Consider the following 7,700-nt stretch of genomic DNA (forward strand, 5'->3'; position numbering starts at 1 on the left):
ACATGGGATGCGCCTGCTCTTAGGGGCTGAGGGGAGACGAGTCAACCTCCGGCAGCCAAAAAAGCTGTAGATTAGTGAAAATGCCAATAAGTCATTAGGAATCATGAGAAAAAAAAATGTACGGTTGCCATAGCAACTGCCAGGCACGGCTTTGGGGCTGCTTCACCCCCTCCTTGGGCGTGGAGCAGCTCAGTGGGGATGGAGGCAAAGCCACCGCACTGCCCAGCCCGTGGCCAAACCTCGGGGCGCTCGCTGGCTGATAAATGTCCCTCCCCAAAACCAAAAGGGATGGAATAACCCTTCACGGGTGAGGAATTGTGCTTATTCTTGGCAAAAGCCACTTCTAGTTTAAATAAAACCATCTAACTGACCGCTGGGAGCCTGGGGGCAGAGGAGGGGAGAAGGGGAATTGCTAGAGGAGAGGGAATCAGCCCGTAGGAGCGAGACTGAGATGAGCCGGGGCGACGCGGCCACTGGCATTATTGAGCTTGGAGGATGCTGGGCTGGAGCCGGAGGGTTTTCAGTGACCCTGGAGTCCCCCATGTCCTGGAGGGGTTGCAGGAAAGAAGAGCATTAAGGATCCAAGGTGCATCCCAGCTGCTCCTTCGTTCATCCCCCTCGTGCTAGTGGCAAACCCCCCAGTATCCAGGGCTGCTGTGCCACAGCAAAACCCAGTCCCTGTCGTCGCACCAAGCGGGGCACGAGGGCTGGTTGTCACCCCGTGAACCAAGGCTCCCCGCCATCGCTGAGCCGCTGCATCGCCCCGTGCCAGTTCCCCGAGCGCGGGCAGAGCGTGAGAAGTTGCTGCTCTCCCATCATCTCCAGGAATTACAGCCCTCGGTGGCCCCACGCGCGTCCCCCCCCCTTCCCCGCGCTGCAGCTGCACATGGCTGGCGGAAATGTCACCCACTTTGTCTTTAATTCACAAACATCATCTCCCCTGCGGGATCTTTTTTTTTTCTTTTTTCTTTTTTTTCTTTTTTTTTTTTTTCCGGTTTATTCACAGAATTAGATCTCTTCTGAGTTTCCATGAGTGGCTCATTGCCTCTTAGTCATCCTGGGCTGCTGTGGAGATCGAGGAGCTGCACCACAGGGCGATCCCTCAGCGGCATGGGGTGGGGTGGGGGAGCAACACCTGCCTGTCCCCCAGCACAGCGAGGTGACCCCCTGCCTTCACCCCTTCTGCACCCAGTGCGAAGGGAGGGTTCAGCCCCGTGGAGGCAGGAGCCACATCAACCCTCTCCATTGCCTCTGGCTGGAAAAATCCCCCCCCCCCCGTGGTTTATAAACTCACTCAGCTCTGCAACTCTATTATTTACAGGCACTGCCCAAGGAGAGCGTCTGCACCAAGGACACCAGGAAAAATAAGATGGCACCAAGCCTTAGGCGGGGTGGACAGAGCTGCACCCAGCTCTGCAGCGGGGCCAGGGTCCGGCCGAGCGGGACCGGGATGCTCTGTGCTGCTCCGCGAGGCCGTGGTGCATCGCCCCTTCCCAGCACACCCACCATTTCCCTGGGAAAAAAAAAAAAAAAAATCACTTGCTGCTCTCCTCCCTCCCCAGTCCGCACCCTTAAAAATATAAAGCGAAGCAAAACGCCACATCAGGCTGCTCGGTGCGAGCCCCCGGCTCCCTGCGGCCCCCGCGCTGCAGAGCTGCAGCACTCCTGCCGCTGCCAGCAGAGATTTCGGCGTGAGGGATGGCTTTCAGATGTAAACAGCCCTGTTCATTTAACTTCCCTTAAAACCTGAGCAAAACGGGGGGGGGAAAAAACGCAGGTGCGTGCCAAGCCAGGGAGGACAACCGTGGCCAAGGGAAGGGGGGAGAAAGGAGTACGTCTGTGGCGTCCCAGGAGGGTTTAACCAACAAAGAAGGAGTCAACAAAATATTAAAAAGCCATAAATCTATCTGGAGAGTGTCACCGAAGTCCCTTTTGTCTTATTTAACAATAGCGTCACGAAAAAGGAAAGAACAAGTGATTTCAGAGCGGAGCAGGACTCGGGCGTGGGTGATAGACGGGCGTCGGGGCAGCCCTCGAACCCAGCAGCATCGCGATGGAGCTGGTCCTCTCCTCGGCTCTCCCAAAGGCTCGATGCAGGGATAAATCTTGCTGCTCATCGGGAACTGGAGGACTCATGGGCTGCATGAGATGCCGGAGAGTTGGAGCTGCACAGAGCCGGCCCTCCGCCAGCGCGGGCTTTGGGACAGCCCGGCTCCATCGCTGGCTCTGAGCAGCAGCGGCAGCACGTAGGAGTCGGGAAAAGTGACTCAGAAAGAGGATTCGGCAGAATTTTCCATGGGAATAAAAGCTTTTGCTGAAAAACGCAGCTTCTGATCAACCGCAGCAATTTGCAAATTCGGATCAAATGCTGCAGACCCTTTTTGGGGCCAACGTGTCTAAAGTCTAAAACGGGCTTTTTCAAGTCAAGCGAGAGGCTTTGATTGTGCGTCGCCGAACAGGGGTTTGAACAACCAAGCCACGGAATTAAATTTAATAATCATACTATGAACAAGTGACAGACACCCAATTGAAATGCTTATTCCAGCACAAAATGAACTGGTTCATTTTTTAATGTTTCGCAAAGAGGAAATTTTTTTTTTTTCCTTTTCAGATCTTGAATTTTTTTTTTTTTTTTTTTTTTTTTTTTTTTTTTTTTTAATTTTTCCTTCTATATTTCCAGGCTGTTGAACCCTAGCCACACAGTCCTGCTGGGACAGAGGACAGAGCAGGGAGAGGAGCTTCCCTGGGCTTTGGAGGTTTCTTCCCCCAAACGAGAGAGCTGGAGTTAGTTCATCTCTGCCTTTGGGAAAGGCTGGTTAAAATGCAAAACCCCTTTTATGCTGATTACAAATTCCTCACTGATGAAGGCTTTTAAATTCAAAGCAAGCGTTATTAAGTCTCACAGAAGCACAGTGGCCTGTCTTCATGCAAAACAATTTTCTCAGCTTGAACCTGAAAACAGACTCGACTCAGCTTTGGTCAACAGGAAGGACAAACCTGGTCACGCTCCGACCTCACACGCCAAATTTAATCACGGAGTGATTTTTTTATGACTGGTTATAAATGCCACAAAATATGGTTTTATAATAGTGCCTGGGATAGGCTTTTAGAGCCGAAAGGTAGCTCTGGAGTCTGGATAGGGTCAGGAGATATCAGAGCATTTATAAACTGCTGGAGGGGGAAGCTGGCATTAATTCTGACTAGAGTTGGTGAATAATTTATCACAAGTAATTTATTGACTAAGTTTGTCTCTTTTCCCTGTCTGGGTGAAAAGCACCCCAGTGCAGAGAGCCAGCACAAGACTTAGGCACCACTTAAGTCCCAATTAAGCCCTTTGTGAATTGTCTGGGAACGGATCCCAATTTTCCCATATTTATTTGTTATTCAGAATTACACGCCAAACAGAGCCGACACATAATTCCTGCTCTGCAGCGTGTTTGCAAACAGTTCCCGGGGAGCACCCACTGCGGGGACTCCAGCCGTTTCAAGGGGGCACGGGGGTTCCTCAGGCCCCCATCCCTCCCCGACTGGGATGGTGTAATTTGGGGGACCCCATTTCCCACATCAAGGATCCCCAAGCGCTCACCACCGGCGGGGGTGTGGAGGGGGAGGAAGGCAAGGGGTGCCGCGGCTGTCATCCTCCTGCTCTGAGGTGCGACCAGAGCAATTTTCTCAGCCCTTTATTGCCTTCCTAAAACCCACCCATTGGAACAGCCTTTTACAAAACCCGCTATAAATATATTTATCACAAAATACTCTCTGCCGTCAAGAACCGCTAAACCTGCACATATATTTCACCGCCTATGAGCTGGCTGATGTCCTGGAACGGTGTCGGGCATTTCAGCAGCTGCCCTGGTCTAGCACAGGAGGGATGCTGGAAGGGACACGTGTGGGGACCAGTGCACAGAAGTCCAGGGTAGCCAGGGCATGGCCGTGGGCTGGCACAGCAGGAGGGCAGGGGGCGATGCCCTGGGCTCCACAAGGAGCTCACGACTCAACAGCATCAATGACCAAACCTTAAACTCAAACCCGAAGTCCCAGCGCAGAACCTTATCAGCAGAGACCACCGCCCTTCTTACGGACAAGTTTTAAACTCATCTAATTTTCATGGGTTTTTTTCCTGACGCCCTCCCAGCAAGCAGTGGGTAGCACTCTGCGCTCGGCAGCAGCTATAATTCTCCTTCTCATGGTTTTTCCCCAGCCGGGAGCTGGGGAAAAGAGCTGCAGCTTTTGATGCAGAGCACAGGAGAGGGCATGTCCCCTGAGAACAACAATTTCATTTCCAGGAGGAGAACCAAAGTCACGGTTACCTCCCAGGCGTGCCCAGCAGAGGAAGAGTGACCGTCGGTCAGTGCTGGGTGCCTCGCACCTTGTCTTCGGTGGAGGGCAGGGAAACAGCCCCTGGGCAAAGAGGATGTGAGAGCAAGAAGGGAGGGTGGTGGCAAGTTTCTGTGTGCAAGGAGGGGATCACATGGGCCCTGGGCTGGCATTTCTGCTCTTTAGGAAATCAGCCCCATGCCAACAGGAATGCCACCCCATGGGAAGCTTTTAGGATAGAAGGGAAGTGACCGGGGTCTACCACGAAGGTGATTTAGGAGATACATCATCTGCTGGGAATAAAGAAAGGGAAAGAGCCCTGTGTTCAGGCTTCCCTGCATTTGGAGAGGTGCCGGTAGCGTTCCCAGCCTTTTGGGTGCCCACCTGCAACGACCTTTGGACCTTCCTAGCATCCTCCAACCCCGTCCTAGCCAGGAAATTTAGGATCACACCCCTAAATGGCAGCGATGGGCTACAGCGAGGAGTGAGCAGGCACAAACCCTCAGCCGCCGTGAGCCGTCACGGCTCTTTGAAGCTGACGGAGCCACGTCTGGTTAGAGCAGCCCAAGCTCTGCTCCGCGCTGGGAATCGGAGCCTCCACGGCAGCTCCTCCGAAGCGCGGCGAACAGAAGGGCTGCCCCAGCTCCCCCAGGAGGTAATTATGCAGCTTAATATACAACGCTGCAGGGAAAGTAATTTCCTGGTGCTCTGATAACCCTAGTGAGGTGGGATGGGTTTGGTAAGGGTCCTGTCTAGCCCACCCCTCACCCCCCTGCACCAGAGGCACTTTGTGGGCTCTGCCATGGGTGTTGGCACAGCTCAGCCCCGGCAGCTGATGCCGAGCTCCTTGTTTTACACCAGAGAAAAGGTCCCCCCCCAAAGGAAGGGGTTTAAAATGGCTGAGGAGCAGAGACTCATCCCCAGATTTGGCCCTCAGCCCTGCTCTGCACTTACACCAGCACCAACCGGGTGCCAAACCAGCCCCCGCTGCCCCCGGAGAGGTGCTGGGGTAGCAGCGCTCAGCCCAGGCTCTGCGTGGGGAAAAGGAAAGCCAGGATTGCTGGGATGAGCCGTGTCCCTAGCAAAGAGGCTGGGCCAGCGGGACCAGGGTCCTCTGCCACGGGGAGCCAGGACAGGAGCTGGATGAGGGTGTCCCTTGCCCCAGGTGTGAACACCGGGGACCGCTGGACACCCACCAGAGGAGAACCCCACGGCAGGGAGCAGTCAGCGCTCTGGGAAACGTGCACTGGCCCACATCGCATCACCCCACGGCAGCCTTGCGCTCAGTCTTGGAGACAGAAAGGAGACCTTTGCTTCCCGGCCTTGCTACGAGCCCTGCCTACACCCAGGCTGCGGGATCGGGGCTGCTCATCCTCACAGCAAAGGCAGGGGCTGGGTCCTGCCTCGGCACCGGCACAGCAGCGCGAGGGGGGGTGAGACAGGCAGCACCCGTGCCTTGCTTCTGAGCCCCCAGCCCATGGCTTGAGGAACCAGATCCTCGCGCCCAGAGGTGATGGCAGTACCTGCCTGCAACTTCCAGCAAAAGCTTCCCTGGAAACTGCTCCAAGGGCCCTTTTCCCACCCTGCAGTGCCCAGCATCCTCTCCCCCTCTCCGGGGTCCCACTGCCAGGCTGGGATGAGCCCTGGGGGGCAAAGGGCTTCTCCCCCACTCTGGGAAAGAGGGACAACGCTGAGATCTCTCAAATCCCTTTTTTTTAGGCTCTGGCAGAAAGCAAGAGGAGGTGGAGAGGGCCCAGCGCCTGTCTGGACATTGGGGAGGGGTGAGGACAGCCGATGCCTCAGCTGGGGCCATGGGGTCCCTCCCAACCCCCAGCACCCTTCCCGAACTGGGCCAGCACGGGCGGGTGCAAGGGTCCCTGCAGGGGTCCCTCCCTGCACACAGACCCCCGGGACCCCCGTCCCCGTCCCTCCCCGTGCTGGCAGGGCACAGCCACGCACCCACAGCCGCAGGAGGGGACGGCGGCGTTGCACAGAGGTACCAGCTCAGAGATTGCGGGTGGGTGCGTGTCCTGGGTAGCTGCGTCGGGGAGGCGCATGCATCGAGGAGCGGGGTTAGGAAGGGTGGAGGTAAACACAGAACCAGCACAGAAAACATCAAAATGTCACCGTGCAGCCAGGGCTCAGGGCAGCTGCTCCCAGGGTTCGCTTTCCCATCACCTTTCGCCATCCCCCACACACACCCCGGCAGCCTGTCCTCTCCTTTGGATGGGCTGAGCCTGGTGCTGGCGGGCGAAGGTGGGTTGGAGATGAGGGAGGGAGACCGAAGGACCAGGCTGGTTTATTTAACAGCCTGTTTTCTACACTTAACTTCACTCCTTTGACATTTTCCACAGAGCTCAGGCACTGTGGGGTTAATGCATTGAACGTGCTGCTCCCGGCTGGGTCGCATCCTGCCAGCATCCCTGGGCAGGGCTGGATTTCGGTCTCAGCAGCACCATCCCCAGCACATCGCCACGGGGTTCACCACGGTTACCCCACGTTCCCATCTGTGCCTGGATGAGGATCGACTTGATCCCAGAGGAGTGTCCAGGACCGGGAATCCAGCTCCCACCATCGGTGTGGAGGGAAAACCTCCTTTCCCTCAGCTGCCTCCCGCACCCCTTGCCCCCTCCTAGATCACACACCAGCGAGGCACCGATGCTGGGTGCATTTCCTATTTTCACCCGCTTTTCTTTCTTTTCAAATACACCATTTTTCCTCCATGCCAGAGATCAGCAAAAGCAAAGCTCTGGAAGGAAAGGGAAAAAAAAACCCACAAAAAACCAAACAAACTGCCAAGCAGCCAGCTCTGTGTTGCAGAACCCCCAGGCACAGGAGCCCCCCCCCCAAAGTCACAACCGACCGACAATACGGTTAACGGGGCTGGAGCCCAACTTACCCTTGGACTCTCCTCCCGTCTCCCAGCGTTGCTGTCATCCGCCTGCCCGCTCCCCACCACAGCTGCCCGCACATCTGGCTCGGGCAGAGCCCCCGTCGGCAGACAAAGGGCCGGGGTTGCGTTGGACCTGCCAAAGCTGGGGGGTGGGGGGGGTGTCCGTCCTTGTCCCTTTGGGGGTGAGGGGGACAGGGACAGCAGGCCACCCCCTGCCACGCTGTCCCCACGCGTGTCCCTTCCAGCATCCCTCCTGTGCTAGACCAGGGCAGCTGCTGAAATGCCCGACACCGTTCCAGGACATCAGCCAGCTCATAGGCGGTGAAATATATGTGCAGGTTTAGCGGTTCTTGACGGCAGAGAGTATTTTGTGATAAATATATTTATAGCGGGTTTTGTAAAAGGCTGTTCCAATGGGTGGGTTTTAGGAAGGCAATAAAGGGCTGAGAAAATTGCTCTGGTCGCACCTCAGAGCAGGAGGATGACAGCC

The 7,700-nt window shown here is 56.0% G+C and overlaps 1 protein-coding gene across 1 annotated transcript in view; it reads right to left on the reverse strand.

Moving 5' to 3' along the window:
- LRRN2 (leucine rich repeat neuronal 2) overlaps nt 1–7,448 on the reverse strand; it is a 33,784-nt gene extending 26,336 nt beyond the window's left edge. The window contains exon 1 of the mRNA XM_026864246.1: nt 7,217–7,448. The gene's annotated coding sequence lies outside the window, so the exon portion shown is untranslated. The remainder of the gene's footprint in view (nt 1–7,216) is intronic.
- Between the last annotated feature and the right edge of the window lie 252 nt (nt 7,449–7,700).

This window comes from Athene cunicularia (assembly GCF_003259725.1).
Source record: "Athene cunicularia isolate RWA chromosome 26 unlocalized genomic scaffold, athCun1 chr26_part1, whole genome shotgun sequence".
In the NCBI taxonomy this organism is placed as follows: Eukaryota; Metazoa; Chordata; class Aves; order Strigiformes; family Strigidae; genus Athene; species Athene cunicularia.